Here is a 22,500-nt window from a genome sequence, read left to right on the forward strand (position 1 = left end):
ACATTACCGTATAAAAAGTAAGTCTTTTGTTTGCTGCGAAAATGATACTAGTAACTTTCAGAGGCTAGATATTAGCCAAGAATAAATGTTCATATTGCAACATCGTTTCTGCATCACCTTAGAGAAAAATGGAAAATTCACTTTAAATCTTTTTTGTTCACCCATTCTTAATGATTGAATGTAAATTTCTTGAAAACACAGACAAATCTGAATTGACTTTGCATCTAGCACAGGGCCTCACATTTAGGAGGTATTACACACTTTTGTGCCTGTGTAAGTGAGGCATCTCTGTACATGACAACCAGCTACTTTCTTGAATTTGCTCATTTCTCCCAGTATGCCTCTGCTTTATGAAATTACCATTATTGGGCTTAACTACTTCCCCTCTGTGCTTCTAATTCTTTGTGATAGTACTTGAGTACTGACAGCAGTTTAAAAAATCTTAGACAGGAATATGGGAGAACTTTACCTTAATAATGAATGTGTATGAAATGGTTAAAGTCTAGGCTTTAGACTTTAAGCTCCGAGTCTCCAACTAGCGGGAATGATGGAAATCCCCATCCAATTAAGCTTTCTTTCACAGAGTACTGAGTAGCTTATGTCTTCTCCCTGGAAGTCATCACAGAGCTCAGTGCTGCTATCTGCTCCCTTACCTCACAGCCCTCACCTGCAGCAGGATTGAACCTGAAGGAACAGCTGGGATTGATCTTGCTGCTGATTGCTTCTACAGATGCTGAGCACTGCCATGCCCCAACCCAGTTCAGAGAAGCTTTCTCTATATCGCTATTAAAATTATTAGGTTACCCAAAAGGTGGTCTCATTCTCTGTCCTTTGATTTTTCAATCCCTTTTCTTTCTTTTCTTTTTTTTAAGAAACAGGGTCTCACTCTGTCACCCAGGCTGGAGTGCAGTGGTACAGTCATAGCTCACTGCGGCCTCAAACTCTTGCGTTCCAGTGATCCTCCCACCTCAGCCTCCTAAGTAGTGGGGACTACAGCAACACTACACCCAGCCACAGTTCCCTTTCTTGAATTTGGAATAATTTTCCCCCAGTTTGAGTCAGAGAACATTTGAATGGAATCATCTAATGTCCTATCCAAAAGGACTATTTTTCTTTAAAATGCATCAGTGTCTTAGGCTGAAGTTCAAGTGCCTCCATTTCCAACTCTTGGGACTATTCCTCATGATCACCATTTAGAAGCCTCTTTTACTCACCTGTCTATTCTTGAGTAAAGTACATAAGGTTGAAGAAAGTCTTCCATTGAAGACATCAAGAGAAATTGCTCAGCATTTAGAAATGCTACCATTTGCCCTCCCCAGCCTGAGCCCCAGTTGAGTCTCATCTTACAATCCAGCCTAAGCTCGCCATTCATGCAAAGTAAGCCTTCACAAAGCTTGCTTGCTCTCATTTTCAATCACAAACTCGAGAAAAGAAAAGAAAAGGAGAGGACAATAATTTTGTAGTCCTATTTTATCTGCATAATAGCCCACATCTTGAACTTCCCTTTAATATTTATCTTCTTGGAATATCCTCCTAGTTTATTTTGAAAATCTTTCAAAAATTCCATTATTTTTATTGATTTTCCAGGAAGTTTATGTTTGGTCATTTTTCAAGTATTAAGGAACTAGTTATCCCCAACACTACTTCTTACATAATCAGCCTCAGCCTATCTTTACTATATCTTAAAAAACCAAGCTTATAATTTCAAAATTTTTATTTTAGTTTCCCTTCAAGATCTTAGTTTTAAGATTTTTGAATACAACACTCAGTATTGAGGGACTAATTTTCAAGTTCTTGAATTATCTGAACCACTTACTATTCCACTTGCTGATACTCCCCTTGGCTTTTTGGCCAATTCACTGTCCATTAGCACCTCTCACAGATGGTGAGCATGAAGAAAAAAACAGTTAATTTTGCTACTGGTTGGAATAACAAGAAGAACAGTTAATTTTGCTAGTGGTTGGAATAACAAGAAGAACAGTGAATTTTGCTATTGGTTAGTAACTTGAATAAAGGATCTGATAGTGTAGGACATTAAAATTAATACTTTAAGTGGGATTTAAAATTGGTCTGTAAGAGAACAACAATCTTCCTCCTCACAAAATAATGTAATAACAATTATTTTCAAACACTTGGCCAATATAAGTGATATATGAAAGGGAAGTTGTGCTGTCCCTATTTGCATAGGGAGATGCTGTTGCTGATACATCAGTGAAAAGAATCCAGACTTTGTACTTGAATAGCCTAAATTCAAATCTTTTCTCCAGCATTTATTAGCTTATATGATTGTGAATAAGATATATACAATGTTTCTCTTTGTTCTCTCTTCTGCAAAGTGAAAATAAGGATAAATTTTTCATAGCTGCTGCAATAAAGACCACATATGGGAAAGGCACATTAATAACTATAAGGAATATTCTTATTTTATTATCATTATTAATATGTTTGGATGAGTTATATTGATTCATTTACACTGTCTTATCTAGTTTTTACGGAAGATAATTTAGTAAGTTGATGGTCCTGTCTGCACTCTATAACAATAAAACATTTTAATCTTCTTGACAATCTAGTTGGTTTTAGATGACTTAAAACAATGACCTCAGCTCCAATTTTCTAGTTAGCAATCCAAATGTTGATCAAATCTAACGTTTGATCAACGATGGGATCAGTTATGCCTAGTATCTGAGTTCTTTAACAGTTTTAACAGCTTGGATTTGTATCTTGACTGTGTATTCTTTTATCAGTGGGGTAAGAATGTACAATGAGGTAAATGTTCTTCTCTTTAATTTTAAATTATCTGAGATGGGATAAAGCAGGCAACGCAGAGAGGGAAAGAATGGAATTGATGCCAAAAAAATCCATTATTTAAAGAGCTTGGGATATGATGAAAATAGGACGAAATGAGGATTTCCTAGTCAGATGATAAGGTTTGGAATATACATGACAATGCAATTAGAAACATGAATTATGAATGTGAAGAAGTTATTGATAACTTGCTTTCTATTATCCTGAGTATAAGGGAATAGGAAACTATTTTAAAAGTCACACATGTAACTTAGGAACACTATATAATGATTCTTGGGAGAAGAATGGTGTTATTTCAATGGCAGTATTTAATTTTCTAAAAACCTTAAAAGAGAAGATTCCAAAATGTGAATATGCTTGAAATCTACAAAATGGCATGTGTAGTCAGAGTAAGCCCATTTTGTTGTTGCTCGGGTGCAATTAGATTTCTAAATATTTTAAATGTCATTCAGTGTTACACTAAGAGTTGAGTCCACAAGTGAACAGTTGCATGTCTGGAGAAATATTTCACTTCATGAGTACGCATGTGTGATATGAATGTTCATGGTGTGTGTGTGTGCATGCACACACATATGCCTGTACTCATAAGGGAGTAGAGAAAGGATAGAGAATGTGGTGAGCTAAAATGTGAATGACTGCATATTAAAGGTTGACTTAGAGAAATTGTGAGTCAGCAAAGCACAAGGAAATTCTAGACTAGTAAGGGATTTAGAAATGACCACAGCAGGTATAAAGCAGAAAGTTTCTCTGGGAGCTGATTGGAGAAAAATCTGCATATCATGAAAGGGAGAGATTAAATTTTTTTTTTTTTTTTTTTGAGATGGAGTCTCGCTCTGTCGCCTAGACTGGAGTGCAGTGGTGCGATCTCTCTGCCTCCCAGGTTCATGCCATTCTGTTGCCTCAGCCTCCCAAGTAGCTGGGACTACAGGCGCCTGCCACCACGCCTGGCTAATTTTTTGTATTTTTAGTGGACAGGGGGTTTCACCGTGTTTGCCAGGACGGTCTCAATCTCCTGACCTCGTGATCCACCCGTGTTCACCTCCTAAAGTGCTGGGATTACAGGCATGAGCCACCACACCCGGCCGAGATTAATTCTTTAACAGAATCCAGCAAATTCCTGAATTTAGGTTTAAACAGCATAAAAAGAAGCATGCTGAGACTGGGAGCAGTGACTCATGCCTGTAAGCCCAGCACTTTGGGAGACTGAGACAGGAGGATGCTTGAGCCCAGAAGTTTGAGACCAGCCTGGGTAACTTGTAGAGACTCCATCTCTACAAAATAAATTAAAAATTAGGTAGGCTTTGTGGTGCATGCCTGTGGTCCCACCTACTCAGGAAGCTGAGGTGGGAGGATCCCTTGAGCCTGGGAGGTCGAGGCTGCATTGAACTGAGATGGGGCCTTTGCACTCCAGCCCGTGGACAGAGTGAGACACTGTCTCAAAAAGGAACTTCTTGATTGGAAACTGAGGTTTGAATTTGGGCCCAGGCCAAAAGTATCTTGCTTTGGTTAGTAACATGATCCAAATCATTATACAAAATAGGCACATACACAGAGGTAAAAAAACAATTGGACTTATTGCACATATTCAAAACGTTATTACTTATCTCTAAGTGGGGAGATCATGGGCAGTTTTAAATTTCTTCTTTTAAGCTTCTCTGTAGTTTCCAAGTTTCATAAGTTGAACTAATTAATTTTGTAATTAGACAAAAACCAATAGACAGTACTTAGTAAATTTAATCATTGATATTTTTGGAACCATCTACTTTGGGGGTCTGGTAGATGAGAGAGTGTGACCCCAAAATATGTCAATTCAAAGAAAGTGTGGTGACGGTTGATACCAGGCTCCTCTCAGGATCTGAATGGGCACATAATGTGTTTCATTTATAAAGCTGTTGACTGTTAGAAGGCATGTGTTGGAATTATAGAGGCCATGGATGACCCATGGCCACAGCATATTTTTCTATCATGCTCTTTCTCTCCTTTATTACCTTATTTACAGGTATTTAGCTGGATTGATCCCTCCCCACCATTTTAACAATAGTAATACATCTTTCCCTGAATCATGTGATCCAAAGTGTTGGAGAGGGTGGGCACGAAGCTCCTTTAATCTCTTTCCACCTTACTTAGCTCAGACAAAGCTGGACTTTGTAGAAAAGAAACTTCTACCAGGAAATAAAAAGAAAAAACAAGAACAGATGTTTAGAAACACACATGCTTTAAAAGGCATAGCCTTCTATCTGAATCCTGAAATCAGATCTTGGCAAATCCCAGTACCCACACAAATTCTGCATTGTTGGTGAGAGCTTGTTGAAAATGTTAGGATTTTGGCAATTCTTGACTATTCAGTTTTGTTACTGTGTTTTTTGCCCTCTTAGGAATTTATGTTTTCTTAAAAGAAAACATAATTAAAAAGCTCCAGTATCTGATATTAATGGACAATTGGGTAATATGACAATGAATTACTCTATGCTAAGGTTTTCAAAGAATCTGACATGGAATCTGGTGAAAAACTTTGCAGTTTTTAAATTAGTGAAGTACATTAAAATACATTTTAATCCATACTCATTTAATAGTAACATTTGACCCATATACTTTAAATATTAGACAAAGTAATTATAGAAACACTGGCTGAGGTTTCCCTAACTAAATTCCATTGAAAGAATGGCCTGATAGAATCAGTGTTCAGGGGGCTTTTTCTATGGAGGCGGTTTCTTTGCTTGACTCTGGCAATACCAACACTCAAACAACTTGTCCAAATGTAGTGTAGCCATCATCTTCCGTCTCTCCTCCTCTGCTTTCATTTCTAGATCTCTGGAATCCCCCTGGTCCTAGAGTATTATACATCCTCCCTGTAAACACTGAAGTCCTTCAAACTCTGCCTGCCATTATACTGACCTTTCATAGACTTTTTTCCTAAAGGTGTCTAGGACCTGAAGATCCTGGAAAGTTAGCCCTTACCCTTGAATCATTTCTGGGTTTTGTAGAGTTTGTTTGAAGCACACCTTTAACTCAGAATTGAGGTTAACTGATAAAACTCAGCTTTAAGTAACCCTCTGGGCAAGTTCTGAGCAGAGATCCAGTGAGCTGAATGTCGGGCACCACCTCCCTGGAGTCTGTATCAGTCACATCAGCATTCTCTGATTAGAATCAGGTTTCAAGGGTCTTGTTCAAGAGTTTACTCTCTCCTTTAAAGATGCTACAATACGTATAAGGGATGTCTCCTGGTCCCAACTAATCTACAATAAGAGAGTAGTAGTATAGTCAGAGGCCAGAGAACAATGCAGTTACTAGTTCAGGTTATATTCTCTTGTAACAGACTCCTTGCTGAGGGGCTTCTAGAAAAGGAATGCAATGGTCCACCTCTTTCTAAGTAGGAAGGGAAGAAGGGGCTTGTATTGGTGGATATAACTCCTTTCCTATCCTCTCAACTGTCTAATCCCCAAGTGACAACCATCCTCTCCTTCTGTTGTACTTTCCAGCTTAAGATAATCACATATATCACACACACCAATGAAGTGCTATCAGTTGGAAAGGGTGGAGACAGAACCAGAAGATGGGAAGGAAAAGGGCTTGAACACAGCCTGTGTGTGTATTAGAGGTGTGTCTTAATCTTTTGGACTAGGGACTACCCAGTAACCACCCTGAGTTCAGTTTTGTATCACTTTGAGACTAAACTGCTGAGGTAATATTTGTTAGATCCTGAAATAAGTTACTGACATGACAGTTTCCCTTTTTTTTAATTTAAATGTCCCCATCTTGAATCATAATTATTGGTACTTGTCTTCCTGAGGCTTTTGAGTCTATCAAATGTGTGCAAATTTCATTTGGGTTAATGTTATTTTCCAGCTTTCATCTGAAACTGCCCATCAGCATTCACCTGCCAGGGTGTTGCTAGAACATATAAGGCCATGTGGGTTGATGAAGGTAATTTATTCCCACCAATTAGAAAATAAGCTACATTACTTCTAGCTTAGGAATTCCATACATGTTTTTAAAATGAAATATGAAACGCAATTTTTTCCCCACACAAATTAATTTGATTCATTAAAGGGCTGAGAATTCTCCCGCCAGAAAATCAAGTTTATAGTAGGACCTCAGCATGGGGTGGGGTAGATTCGTTTCTCCAAGAACTTAGAGAAAGAGGATAAAAAGGAAAAACATATCAGTGTCCACTCAGCCTTTTATTTTTGGTGTTTCTAAAACTGAACATGTGCTCTTCTTCTATATCCCTCTCTCACTGGAGATCCCTAGTGAGGACACCCCCATTCTGTGTCTTAAGGATATCTGGTGATGATTTCTAAAAGAGAGTTTTTTTTATTAGTAGTAGCAGTAGTAATTGTTCGAGATGGGGGGGGTCTCACTCCGTCACCTAGGCTGGAGTGCGCTGGCACAATTACAGCTCACTGCAGCCTTGACCTCCTGGGCTCTAGGGATTTTCCCGCTTCAGCCTCCTGAGTAGCTGGGACTACAGACATGCGCCGCCACGCCCAACTTTTTTTTAAAATTTTTTTTTGTAGAGACAGGAGTCTCATTATATTGCCAATTTTGGTCTGAAACCCCTGGGCTCAAGCGATCCTCCTGCCTCGGCCTTCCAAAGTGCTAGGATTACATGACTGATCCACTGTAAGTGGCCTTCTAAAACAGAGATCTTTACAAAGCTTTTTGAAATAATTTGACTCAGCATGCCAGGTAACCAGAACTGTAAGATCACAATTTGAAACAGACATTGTGGTGATGGTGGGAAGAGACGGCCTGCATCAAAACAATGTTTACTACTTTGTCCTTTTGTCCCATATTGTGTAATTCCGAGAGTTCTTACACCACGGTAAGAAAGTAATTATACTTTGAATTTCTCTAAGGCTCTAGTTAGAGAGCATCCATCTAAATGTGCATTTCCAGGAATATTGGTTTAATGGCCCAGGTAATTCTGATTGGAGAAATAAAATTTTAGCGAGACAGAGTTGGTAGAAGCAAGTAAAACTGGTGTATGGGGTTTGGCCAATGAAATGCAGAACTCCTTGAGGGCAGGAGACATGTATTCACCAACCTTCTCGCGCCCACAGCCCCAGATCTGTGACCAACAAGTATCTATGATGCACTTGAAAGGAACGAGCGACGCCAGATGCGGAGGAACCAGGCAGGGCGCATTCTGTCGGTGGCGCCCGGCGGTGTAGCTCTGGCTCTCAGATAACCCAGGCGTTGGGAGGGCGGGGCTCCTGCCGGCCTCCCCTGTAGTGCGCGGCTCGAGTCCTGTGAAGCTACCAGTTGCCAAATGAAATCTGAAACCTCGGGCTGTGTCTGAAGGTTGGCCCCACTCAGTTGTTCCAGCCTCTTGTACTGTATATTTACACATTCACACACAATCACCCTTTCTAACTTCTGGGACTCTTTGCGCAACTGCTAGGATTTCTCAAGTGCATGTGGCAACACAGCCCAGCTCCGGGTGGAAACCAGCAGGGCTCTGGAGGGGCTCGGAGACCAGGGGAGCTGTCAAGGCTGCGACGGGGACCAGAGAGCAGCCTGGCGCGGGTGGCTGGGTGGCTGGGGGAATCCCCCCAACTTCCCACCACAGGCGCAGCTCTCTCGGCCGCCTATTTCCTTCGAAACCCGCGCTGCGGCGCAGCCCAGTGCATAAGGTTCAACACTTCCCCTTGTTGTGGAAAGTAAAGGAGCCTCACTACCACCTTTTTTTCTTTGCGTTTTCTTACTGCTGGTCCTGGGAGTCTTTTCCTTCGGAGCAGGAGCCCCGTCCCGCGTCTGTCTTGAGCTCCCAGCAGGGTAGGTGATGCGGTCGCGAGGGAGTGCGCGGAGCCACCGCGGCAGGGACGGACGCGGCTGCCCGCGCCAGGGGAGGGGGCTGCTGGGGGCGGGGAGGGATCGCAGGAATCCTGTGCTGATGTAGTGTGTGTGTGTGTGTGTGTGTGTGTGTGTGTGTGTGTGTGTGTGTGTGTGTGTGTGTGTGTGTGTGTGTGTGTGCGCGCGAGCGCATATTTGTGCCGGGGGACAGCAAGCTGGTAGTATGTCTTTCTGGCTTTAAAAATAGATGGAATTAATAAAAACCCTTTGTACAATTCAATTTCCTTTCTTGGTATCCATCCTCCCCTTCCCCCTGTTTGTTTCCTCTAGTATCTTATAGGAGTTCCCTATATAACAGGCGCACAAAGATAGGTTTTAATAATAAGCATATATATTTGCAAAAATATATATTTGATATGTATAAAATATGTTTTAAAAATATTTATAAATATATTACATATTAGAAATATATATCATAAAATATATACATATATTTGTAAACGCAAAGCTTTAGGGAATCTTTGGTGAATTTGAAGCCACTCAAAAGATTTTGTCCAAATGTTTTTAAAAGTAACATTTAATGATAAACATGTAATATGTTCTCATTTTTAGAAAATACTTAAGATTGCATTTATTTTATAAGTACCCAACTAGAAGGGAGATAATGTTACTCTGAATTCCTTAGATAGGTTTTCAACATCAACCAGTAATAGGGAGCCCAGACTTCTTTGTAGACTATATCTCGTTTAATTCATTTGAATTAAACAAGTAATTTCTCCAAGTAATTTCTGTTTCCAGCACATTTTATGTTACTCTTTTTTTAACCTTCCACGGCATCATTGTTTCATCTTTTTCTAAAAAGGAAATAAATAAATCGTGGTATTTGGAATATAAAAGTTGTTAACGCTTTGCTTATACATAAATAAAACAATATGTGTTGCTATGTCTACTAAGTAAGACAAATTCATTGGAATCCAGGGATATTTGCAGTAGAGTTTAAGAGCTTTACTCAGTTACTAAGTAGAAGATGTACAGACAGATTAAATACAAACAATCTGTCCCCAGTTCCAATTAGAACTCAAAACCAATCCTTCAGGGCAAAAATGGATGATGCTATTGAACTGGGCATTGTAAAACAAAACACACAGAATGTATATATTAGAAAAAGCCAGAAAACAGCCATAAAGTCACATCAGACTTGTGAAGATCTCACTCCCCCTTTTAAATTTCTTAATACTTCCTCTTCTCTGGGCATATTTCAACTTGTAAGAGAGCTCAGTAATAAAACTTACCCTTTTATCTTCCCTGACTGCCTGGCCTTCAGGTAGCAAGTCCAGAAATCTGTTCTCTCTAGAGCCATTACTGAGTGGTTAGAGACTTCACCTTTGACATCTTGGAGGATGGAAATATTGACAAAACTCTGAAATAAATAACATCCTACCATTCACAGGCAGTATATTCTTGGTGGAAGACCTTTAAGTGGGGATAAGAGATAAACTGAGTTTTTCAGATCTGGAATTTAGTTTGAGGTATGTGGAAGGAATATAAAAGAGGTATGGTACTAGGAAAAATAATCTGTAATTCTTTCTGCATGTGGAGGGGCTGTTGGAACTCAGACTGTCCTTGGCTTTCAACTATATTACTTGGTTTTAGTACTTCATCTCAGGGGTTTGGATTTGAGATGAGGTGGTTTCTCTGTAATATTCTTCTGTGCCTTATATACCCTGAATCTGAACTATTCTGAAAATATAAGCCTGATAATAAGTGGGAAAGAATTAAGTTATCTAGAAAAAAATCCAGTGCAGAACAAATGGCAATGCACTCTTCCAGACTAGAACATAGATTTAAGTGTAAAAGTGTTTTTGGGTGAAATCCCCAGGGAAATCCTTTCAGCTTTTGCTGGGGATAGTAATGGCCAAAGCTCTGAGAGCCTTCACGGATCATGGTTTTATTTGCTGTGTGATCTTGGACTCTGCAGGGTGAAGGGTAGGGAGGGGCAGGACGGGTGAGGAATGTGCAACAGGTGGTGATGAGTAGTCTCAGTATGATTACTTTGCTGTCTTAGCCAAAGCCCTGTTGGTGTTTACCAACAGTTCCCTTAATATTTTCACTGTGACCTACTGGCCCATTGATGAGTGTTTTCTTTCTGGCTCGATTAAAGTCTGGGTTGGTTTCTCAGGGCTGAAAGCAGGCGGTGCTACTGTACAGTCCAGGCCATGCATTTGTTTCCTGTTCTTAGTGAGTGTGGTGCTGTAGCACCGTCTTAGTTGCTTGTAGTTATTTTCCTGTGAATTTTCTGGCCAGCAGTGAAGGGTTCTTTTCCCATGAATTGAGCTATGTCATGCTGATTCCTTCCTTCTGCCATGTTTCAGTTTCTGGTACAAGTGGGTGCTTTGGAAAAACAAGATGGGGAAGGTAGGTAGAGTCTCAGTCTGGAGCCCAGTAACAAGGGACAGCCACCCAGTTGGTTACATGTGGGTGTGGAGGAGGTTGGTGATAACAAGAGCCTGAGACATCCATTCTTCACTGATCACATTTTATAGAGGAAAAAGCAGAAGACATTTAAAATGGAACGATGCCTGTTTGCTCTTAAAGCCATGGCTAAAGGACTAAGATCTCTCCCAGATACAGAAAGATATTTAAAAATACAGTTGTTAAATGGTCAGCTTAGCCGTGAAGTTAATGTTCTTCATGTGAAGAGTGGGAGTCTCACATCGAGTCTCTCAATGGTAACCCATCTGTCTTTGCTATACAAACTCAAACTTTATAAGGTTCTGACGGCTTCAGCAGCTAAGTACAAGCACATTTGGAAGTGGAGGGATTATTGTGATGAAGAATCAAAGAATATTCAGTTTTCAGTGGTTATTGTGTCCATGTGTGCAGAAAAGCAGCATCTACACTCCACTGTGGCATTGCTACAATTAATCTTTACAAAGTCATATCTAACTGTGTAAGTCTCTTTTTCGAAAACCTTTGTTGGATTCCAATGACTTACAATATTTAAACTCTTTAGTATAGTTTCTAAAAGCTCTTCCAAGCCCTTTCTTTTTAGCTCCCCCTTCGTGTACAAGGGCTCCTCACTGTTGAGACTTCTGATCTCTGGTTCATGGATTCATTCTCCTGGAATGCCCTCTGCCTGAAAGTCTCTCTTGATTCTTGGTGGCTCACTTCCAGTGGAACTTCCTTCGGGAAAACTTACCCAATTCCATGAAGAATTAATCATTTCATCTTGTCTGCTTCTATAGCATTTTGAACATACTTTGAATAATTGTTGCAATAATTTTTATGTATTTCCCCTGTCCTCTCTCACAAATACTGTGAGTTCCTCATTGGGTAGATTGGTGGTGAGGGAGCCCCCTGAATTCAAGCCCCCAGCCCAGTGTTTGAAACATAGTAGACATCTGTTAATGTTTCTCCAATAAGTGAGCAAGTAAAGTCATAAATAAATGAAATACTGGTCCACTCCAACTTATGAAGATAGTTATATCCCAGAAGTCCATTTGAAAAATGTCTATTTGGTCTCAGAGTTCATTTTCCAAGTATAACAATGCTACAAAACATAATTCACTTTCCAGACCAGCCCACACATGCCTATTTAATCTCTATAATAGAGGAAATATTGTACTTTTGCATATCTAAAGCAAAAGCAAAACAAACAAAAACTACTGTGAAATCATCTTTTTCTTTTGGAAATCACAAAATACACTTGAGTTTAAAGAAAACAGAAACAATTATAATAGATATAATTATATTGTGGAATAACAATTATTCCACAATTGTTTTTTATATTGTACTATAAAATCTGTAATCTATGAAATCCCAGTGGGAGGTCCTGGATTTGGCTGTGAAGACTAATAATGAAGTTAAATTTGGAGATCCTGCTTATTGAATGGGCAATAGTCTTAATTAATCAAACAAAATAGAAACACTAATTTTGGCTATTTAATAATTATCTGGAGTGCTAGTGCTTGAGGGAAATTAGTTTAATTAAAGGAGAATGTGGAGCTGGATGGAGAAGAGGAAATTTAGAGGGACACCTTCTTTCGTGTTACAGTTTCTTTATTGTATTGATTTTCCTTTCATCTCATTTGAGCACTGAGGCAAATCCAAAGTTTCTTCCTGAAAAAAATTGTCTTTGTCTGCAGTTATTTTTGCTAATATGTAGAAAGGGGCTTACACACTGTTTAGACTAAAATACATATGGGCTTATTTTATTTTCAGAGCAGTGTTACCTTTGTCACGTGCATACCTGCCAGTTAGCACGTGGATAATACATATTTTGATCAAGAATTCATACGTGTGGTTCAGGGTATAGCCAGAGATTGAAAGCTCAAGTTTCTCCTTATTCAGCATCTCTGAAAAGCCTGGAACTACCATCACTGATATTTAAGAGTAATAGTCCAATCGCTAATTGCTCTAAGTTTTCTAAACTCTCTATATCAAATTACATAACCAGAAATGTACTTACTATAATCACATTACAATACTCTTTTGTTAAAATGTCAAAATGTCTTTATTACGCTGTGCTTTAATATGATACCCCCCCTTTTTAACTACTGAGAGTCAATATAAAAGAGATGAGCTGAAATGGAAAGAAATATCTTGGCACCTTATGTTATGCGTTTCAAATTCTTTATATAAGGATTTCCATGATAAATTCCTTTTTGCCTTGACTGCTAGGAATTTTTAAAAGTATATCTTTTCTGATTAACTAGTGGGTTTTTTTGGTTAGAAAAAAGACAGGCTAAAAATTCACCATGCTTCTCAGTTTGACTTGTCACCCAAAAAGCTCTGAACTAAATTTGATGCTCAGTTGTACGCTAGTCAAGGTTTTTGTATGATATGGTTCACATCATCTTATTGTCACTTTTAATACCCTTATGATACCCATAAGTGTACCAAGCTAATTAAGCTAAGTTAAATCCATGATGAAAATAGATTGAATAGTTGCATCACTTTTTTTTTCTTGATACAATTAGTTAAATATTTATAAATTTGTATGGTATGGCTTTAGTTTTTTGGAACCAATAATTGTTTTCTAGGTCACTTTTTATAGTTCCTTGAAACATTCTCTGTAGTGCTTTTATACCCCCTGATAGATAAAATGACCTTTCTTTCAAATACTACATTTTTTAAAAAACCTAGAAAAAAATCACGTTTTAGTAACTTTGAAAGTAGATACTAAGGCCAAACGTGAGTTCTTTTCAATATGTGTATCACAGATGTATAGAAGAATTCCCTTAGGGATGTTGCTGAGAAATGTAAGAGAAAACCTTTTGTTTTTTCTTTTTTTTTTTACAAATTGAATCTATCAAAAAATTGAGGCTGATGGAGCTGTAATTAGGGCTGTTTTCAAACCATCAAATTGAGCCTTCAGAAAATAATTTTTCAAATTCTCCAAAAAGGGAGAATATAACTTTCATTTTGTCTTGAGTTTTTTCTCTCTCTTTGAATCTAAGACTCTCATAATAATAATCATCCTAAAGAATTAAGTACTTCTTCTACGTACCAAGTACTCCATGAGATATTTTTACATACATTACTTCTGATTCTAGTAGTAATTTGAATTAGTAATTCTAGATGTAATCTATGTTATATTTAATCCAGATATTTTTATTACTATTGTATGGGGATGTTTAGGCTCAGAGAGGTAAATAAAGTTACCCAAGGTAATGTAGACTTGAACGTCAAAACCACATCTGCATAAGTCCAAATACCCTGCCATATTTACTATGTCCCTTTCCTCTCAGTGCTTTTCAATTATGAATTTTAGAATAATAAATTGTATATTTCATGGGTTTGGCATATAGGATAGACCCTGATCTCAATATGATTTTCATGAACTGGCCTTGGAGCTCTCTTGCAGGTCTTCTAGATGACAGCATTCTAGTGCTGATGAGTTGGGACCTGTGGGATGGGTTACCACTACCAAGGTTGGCTAGTGAGAAAAGAGGCTTTATCTACCATGGGCCAGTAACTGAATCAATCTATAGTGATTAGCCTAACCAGACTATTTTCTGGTGAGAAGTGAACAGGAAAGGTGTGGTCCACAGAGATCCAGTAATCTGTATCCATTACTTCATTCCATGACATGGGGACATACGTCCTGGGAGCACTGTGAGCAACAGGTGGAGGCAAAGAGGAGGCAAGTGGTCCCCAGTTTAAGAATAGAGGCCCAGCTTGGGAGAGCTGAAATAAAACAAAAAATGATGATTTCTTTGGGGAGATAGCAACTGAGGAAAGAAGAAAAGTTGGGTTAGTAGTGTTAGTACTCACTGGGCACACAAAGTAAAATGAGCTACAGGGAATGGGATTTCAAAGCCAGTCTTTCTCAGAGAAGGGGAATTATTAGAGGAATTATTGGAGTGCATCTCACTCCTGTTTGAGGAGATACCTAGAGAGGAGAATTCTACAGCTACCTTGAAGGGTCATCTTTGATTGTTTCATTTTGTTGGAAATATCTGGTTTAAAATTTTCTTATATGGAGAAGCTTCCAGCAAGAAAAGATGATCCGGTGGAGTTAAAAGAGCCTCATGTTATCTTCTTGCAACCTAACTGTGTAAATCCAGGATTAGCCACACAAATACTACCTTCGGTGTCATTTTGGTTTTCACATCCCATTATGGTTTGTCATTGTGAAATAGTCAAGTGAAATGTTGATGATTTTATATAACGTCATGTATGGGTTATACAGCAGATCTCTGCTTTCTCACATTTCTAAATAATTTATTGATTGGAGACTTCATTTATTGGTGACAACGTATGCTTTCATCGTGGAATAACTTTTCAGTACCTATAAGGTTAGGTAAGGTTGGTGGGTTCCAAGGAGGAGCTGGGATCTTTGTGCCTGGAGACAGGTAGAAGCCATGGGAACTGCCTCATGAGGAGCTCTGGGAACCCCTGCACAGCAGTTCAAGCTGACAAGGGAGGGGGAAGGGCAGAAGCAAGGTCACAGGATAACAAGCGCCAGAAGCCAAGAAATCAGGAGAAAAGGCAAATCCAGAGACAGTACTGGGAACTAAAAGCCAAGGGAAAGGGAAAGGAGACAATGTTTGATGTGGCAATTAAGAATGCCATTTCTATGTAAGAATAGATAACAATGATTGAAGCCTTACTATGTGCTAGTTTGGCCCTGTGCTTGTCATAGGTTATCTCATTTAATCCTCACAGTTCCTACATGAGCCGTATCTCTCTCCTATAGATGGGAAAACCAAAACCTGGAGAGGCTTAGTAGCTTTTGCCAAAAATCACACAGCCACTACGTGGTAGATCTGAGGTTCAAATTAAAGTATCTCACTCCAAGAGAGCAACCTTTAACTGTTATGCTCTGGAATTAGACCTACATTCTAACCTGGCTCTGAAATGCTTAAGCCCTGCAACCTTGGGGAGGTTGCATTCACCGATTTTAACTACAGTTTTCCTCTCCGTATATATGGGCATTTAATGACACCTACTTCATAGTGTTAATGTGAGTTCTTAATTTATGAAGTGAGCCATGAATGAAAAGACTGGAGGGGTGTCTGGCACCTGATAAATATCAATACAAGTTAATAGTTGTTATTAAATTCAGTGACAAATGGGGAATCCTGAGCAGTATTTTTCAAATTGTAGGTCTTAATCGAACAGTGGTCATAAAATCAAATTACTGGCTTATGACCAACATTTCTTTTTGAATGAAAAGGAATAGAATAAGATAGAATAGATGGAAAAAAACTCAGTGTTCATTATATTTAGTAAAAATAGGCCAGGCGCTGTGGCTCACGCCTATAATCCCAGCACTTTGGGAGGCTGAGGTGGGTGGATCACCTGAGGTCAACATGGAGAAACTCCATCTCTACTCTAAGTACAAAAATTAGCTGGGCGTGGTGGCAGGTGCCTGTATTCCCAGCTACTCAGGAGTCTGAGGCAGGAGAATCGCTTGAACCCTGGAGGTGGAGGTTGCAGTGAGCCGAGATGGCGCCACTGCACTCCAGCCTGGGCAACAAGAGCGAAACTCCATCTCAAAAATAAATAAATAAATAAATAAACAAATAAAAATAAATAAAAATATAAATAAATAAAAATTGTTTCATATGTTTTAATTTGTGTGTGTGTATGCGCATTTCATACACTGGGTAGAAATGAAAAATGTGCTTCTGATTATTTATAACTGTCAAAAAATAAATATTTTTAAAAACCTTTAAGGGTGCAATTCTCAAGTTTGGTACTGGGACCAGCAGCATCAGTTCCACCTGAGAAATGCAAATTACTGAGCCCCACCCAGGACCAGCCACTGCCTTTAACAAGGCCTCCAGGTGATTCTGATGTACACTAAAGCTTGAGGACCACTTATTATTCAAAGGTGGCATTTGGAAATCATGAAAAAGCTAGATACTTAAGATATATCTAAATACTTAAGAGTGATTAAAAGTACACATTGATATTGTATTGATTGAAGATTTTAACTGGCCACAGGATTCTGTCCAGTGTTTGTGTGACTTCGATTTCGTGTAGGTTTTTTCCCTGTTTTCCTATGCCATCTACTCGTAGTGCAGCTGACTAAATCCCACAGAAGTCAATTAGTTTATATGTAAAAGGATGCTGACTAGCTAGATTCTGTACCTTCTTCTAGAACTATAGATTCTTTGTATGTTGCCCCGAGCCTGGGGAGTCATTTGAAATATTTTAATGATAATAGTTCAGATGCCTAAATGACTGTAAAATTAGAAAGTATTAAAAATTCATAAAAACAACACTGGATATTTTATTAATTGACATTTGTTTTGAAAAGCACAGGCAGATGGGAAATTGGAAATGGAGTTAATGCGATACTAATATTGATGATAAAAATTTGATAAAAATGGAAATATAAATTTGTACACTGAGAATTTTTTTCCCCTCAAAGAAAACAGTGAGTGTATTTAAGATATTTGTCGATTGTACATCATTACTTAAAAGGGCAAGCAGATAATATTTTATTCACCTTCCTTTGTTCGTTGTGTGTAATGTTATTTACTGTTTTTGTTTATGTTTTTCTTTGAGACATGGTCTCACTTGCTGCCTAGGCTGGAGTGCAGTGGTGCCATCTCGGCTCACTGCAACTTCCACCTCCCGGGTTCAAGCGATTCTCCTGCCTTAGCCTCCCGAGTAGCCGGGACTATAGGTGCCCACTACCACGCCAGGCTGATTTTTGTCTTTTTAGTAGAGATGGGGTTTTACCATGTTGCCCAGGCTGGTCTCAAACTCCTGACCTCAAGTCATCTGCCTGCTCAGCCTCCCAAAGTGCTAGGATTACAGACATGAGCCACCGACCGTCATTTACTGTTATATTTGGTTTATGGTTGGTAGGCTGTATTTGCTTTAAGACTTAAAAGCATCCTATTTGAAAACACTGCATCCAGATTCGCTAGAAAAGACTTGAAGGTGTTCTTTTTCATTTTTTTCCTTAAAAAAATATTGACTTGGGGACAGGCGAAGTGGCTCACACCTGTAAGCCCAGCACTTTGGGAGGCTGAGGCAGGTGGATCACGAGGTCTGGAGATCGAGACCATCCTGGCTAACACGGTGAAACCCCGTCTCTACTAAAAAAAATACAAAAAATTAGCTGGGCTTGGTGGCGGGCGCCTGTAGTCCCAGCTACTTGGGAGGCTGAGGCAGGAGAATGGCGTGGACCTGGGAGGTGGAGCTTACAGTGAGCCGAGATTGCAGTGAGCCGAGATGGCACCACTGCACTCCAGCCTGGGTGACAGAGAGAGACTCCATCTCAAAAAAAAAAAGAAAAAAAATATATGTATATATATATGTAGCCTTGGATTTTTAAAACGTAGGCTTTCAGTAGGTATATATATTAACTGTATGTTTTGAAAGGTCTTCCTTTATTTTTTGTTTAAATAAATGCTATTTAACAATGTGAAAAGGACATTGAGAAAAGATTTGGGAAGATGTGGACTCTAATCCTACCTCTGGTATTAATTAGTGCCTGAGAACTCAGGCAAATCACTTAGTTTTTCTAGACTTCAGTCTCCTTACCTGTAAAATAAGAGGGCTAGAGTAAATTCTTTCTAAGGTTGTTCCAACATTGAAAAGTCTATGCTGCCAAATGGCAATGTGCTCCTTTTGAACAATTTTTTTTTTTTTTTTTTTTTTTTTTTGAGAGAGTCTCACTTTGTCACCCAGGCTGGAGTGAAGTGGTGATCTTGGCTAACTGCAACCTCTGCCTCCCGGGTTCACATGATTCTCTTGCCTCAGCCTCCCGAGTAGCTGGGATTACAGGCATGCACCACCATGCCTGACTACTTTTTATTTTTATATTTTCAGTAGAGACGGAGTTTCACCATGTTGGCTGGGCTGGTCTCGAACTCCTCACCTGAAGTGCTTCACTCACCTTGGCCTCCCAAAGTGCTGGGATTACAGGCTACTGCGCCCAGTCATTTAGAATAATTTTGTAAGACTGTGGCTATGTGTATGCATTTGGCAGAACTCTGAAAAATGGGTATTTGATTTTATAGAGGAGTGAGGATCTGGAAGGGATATCTATAACATGATAAAGTTTAGTGTGACCATTGCTTGACAGATTTCATGTACCATTGGGCTAGTTTTCATCAGCTGCGGTTTTGGGGGGATATGTGATACCCTAACAAGGAGGAATTTGAAAATGTATGAGGGTGGTTTTTTTTTTTTTAATCATGACAATGACTGGATGAAGCTACTGGCATTTAATACAAGGGTCAAGATACCAAATGTCCTGTAATATGTGTATGATGGTCTGTCACTACAGTGAATTTTTCTTCCTCAAATATAAAAGATCTCCCCATTGAGAAACTGGCTAATTAAGTTAAAAGATTGAGTTTTAACTTCATATTGTGTGAAATCATCTGGGAAATTGGAAATAAAGTCATACTTTCTGCCGTTTTGGTAAAACAAATGCAAACAATATCTATTCTTAGATGACAACTGGTGTTTATGATGCATGAGAGAGAACAGCCTCCAGCTCTCTGCACTATGTATTGACGATGCAGTAAGAAAAGCAGTGAAAATATTGGCTCTGTTAGTACGGTGAGCAAACATAACTTAAGGACATACTAGTAATAGTTCCTTTAAGTTACTAGTTTCTTGATGACAGCCATATTTTTAATGAAATGGCTTGCGGAAGTTTCCATTCAGTGTAACTAAACATTTCTTGAGTTCAAATAAATGCTATGATGAAAGCATTGCATGCACAGATTTCATTCCCTGTGATAAGAAATGCTACTTGATTAACAGTGCTATACAATATACTGAGTACTTCCTGTCCCTCCTCCTGAACTTGTCCTGGCCTCCTCCTGCATGTATATTGGCTTTGTAAATTCTGGGTCAGGCTAAGTAAGGATAAAGCTCCTTCAGCAGGAGTGACTCATCCAGGGCCCTTTCAAGAACCTTTGTAATGTTTTCAAATTTAAGGTGAGTTTTGCTTTGGAAACACTTAAATTACAGGATCATTTTCTTAAAATTCATTTCTCTTTCATCTTACTTCTTGCATTTGTCAAGTCCTTGGTTTGCTTGGTTGCTTGTGTGTATATATATATAAATACTGTGAGACACTGTAGGTATGAAAGGTGTTGTATGGATAAAATTGTTGCCTAGCAAGCCGAAGCCACCTTGATATTTTCCATGAAAGAAATTCCTGCCCCCTCCGACTTTTTTTGGTAAACCTGGTCTTAACACCTCCTCTGGAGAGGGGAAAAAGGGAGGTGTAATTTAAATGTATAACTTCACCTTTCCTATAAATTTGGTGAAAGTTTAGATTAGAGGAGAAGAATAAAATTACAGAAATATAAATGAAAAGTCTTTCGGATAATCATTCATGTTCATTATCTAGCTAGGCCTCCACAACAGTCCAATAACAAATTAAAATTTATTCTAAATGAAATATAGCATTGTAGGTCCTCTTAGAATAAATTCATACGACTTCAGAATAAAAGCCTACTTAGAAAACAGCTATTACCATCTCTCCTCCAATCTTTCCATTGGAAAATGAGTCCAAAGTGATTGAGGTGATTTGCCCCAGGACACGTGGTAAGGAACAAGCATACCAGGCTCTTGAATTTTGGCAACTGGCCTATTTCTCAGGAGCTTTTCTCACCTGGGGTTCCCTGAGAGAACTGAACTTAAATGCTCTCCTAAGACATCTGATGCATATAATGAATTGCCTCTTCTGCTTTGCAACTAGAAGGGTACTAGTTAAGTATCATCTTTGGCAAAAATTGAGAAAAGAGTCACTAGTATGATTTTCTGTGTTCCATTGTTTAGATGAGAAACGTTTTGGCTCAAAAGAGAAAGAGAATGTGTAATTAACATCTTTGAAAGCATTTTTATGGAACTTAGATTAACCCTAAAGGCAGCTGAAAATTGTACCATATTGATTTCAAGGTGTAACTTGTAACTTGTTTTTGGTTACATTTTTAAGCTAATTCCTTCTACATTCCTTGTAATAATATTAATTATGTTTGAACCCATTTAATGTAAATTGAATATTCTTCACACTGTAGATTTTCAATTAATTCAGCCTCCAAACCACATCAGAACTGTACATTATTTTATACTCTTCATGTGCCTGAAAAACAACAAATAAGTAAGTCTGATGGCATTTAACACTTAAGAGGTTTCACGCAGAAAGTAAAAATAAAAATGAAAAATAACGGGTTAATCTCTTTAAGCACCGCCTTGACCAGTCAAATAATCACTGAAGGTGAGTGAGAGAATGGATGAGGAGAGAAAAAGAGGATTCGGCTCATGGTGACTGCTGTGCAAATCTGAGAAACAGGGAGAGTTGTTTCTGTGCAGGGCTTTTATTATCTCTGTTTGCAGTCCTATCCTTGACTATTTAATTTGTGGAACATTCCAGGGAGTATCCTTAGCTTCCCTGACATGAGCCTGAGACTGGGGCTTGACGACTCAGAGGGACTCCTTTCTTAAACAGGAGAGGTCAAATAGAGCAAGCTGGCCCTGCAGCTTATGGCTCAGCTGGGTGAGACAGACTCTTCATCTGGAGCAAGGTGAGCCCTTTGTGCAGCTGAGATGTGGGGTGCCAGAGGATGCTGCTCCACATACCTTTGCAGGAAGCTTTGAAAAATATAGGATGTGGTCTCAGAAACACTGGGTTATTTCTGTAGCTCAAAAGAAAGAATACTAATACTTAGATTTCCTTCCGACATTTGCTCATGGCTCAATGGTGTCCCTTCTGGGACTGTGCTTCTGATATATATTTCCAAGCAAGAATAGGACAGCAGTGGCTTGTGAGGGTTAGAACTTACTTGTTTAGCAAATAACACTCGGACCAAATATAGAGCAATAGTGATAGTGGCATGTTTTTACTGATGTTTTCTGTTAGTTTGATGTAATGAAGATTTTCTTAATCTCTTAGAAATAGCCATTAAGTAAAATAAAATTATATTGAACTATTTGATGGAAATGCCAAGCAATTAGTGTATGACATCATTTATGAGCTGTATTATTAATGTGAAATGCTAGAATAATTCAGCAAGAGTAAATGACATGCAAAGGTCATATTACCATGGGCCTGGAGGGGGCAGAAATGGGAGGGAGAGGGAGAATAAATATATATGTCATGTTAAGGTAGAGTGTGATAAAATTACTGGTGATATTTTGTATTACCCTGTGATATGCTGAATTACAGTTGGTGATGCTTTTTGTCAAGGTAGTTAGGGAACAGGTCTAGTGATTGCTTACAAGATTAGAGATTGATTCCTGATACCAATGTTGACCCATAAATTGTAGCTAGAACAATTAAGACGGTGTTTACAGGCTTGGAGGCAGTCAGCAGAAGCCTCTGGTTCATAGGAACCAGGTTATATTTTGCCTTAAATCTGAGCTTTGCTTTGAAATAAAGATATTAGATGCTTTTTCTTGAGTTGGTAGTTC

The 22,500-nt window shown here is 38.8% G+C and overlaps 1 protein-coding gene across 1 annotated transcript in view; it reads left to right on the forward strand.

Annotated features, from left to right (window-relative positions):
- Window positions 1-8,085: 8,085 nt before the first annotated feature.
- ARHGAP24 (Rho GTPase activating protein 24) overlaps window positions 8,086-22,500 on the forward strand; it is a 518,413-nt gene continuing 503,998 nt past the window's right edge. The window contains exon 1 of the mRNA XM_054485627.2: window positions 8,086-8,583. The gene's annotated coding sequence lies outside the window, so the exon portion shown is untranslated. The remainder of the gene's footprint in view (window positions 8,584-22,500) is intronic.

This window comes from Pongo pygmaeus, chromosome 3, assembly GCF_028885625.2.
Source record: "Pongo pygmaeus isolate AG05252 chromosome 3, NHGRI_mPonPyg2-v2.0_pri, whole genome shotgun sequence".
Taxonomy (NCBI): domain Eukaryota; kingdom Metazoa; phylum Chordata; class Mammalia; order Primates; family Hominidae; genus Pongo; species Pongo pygmaeus.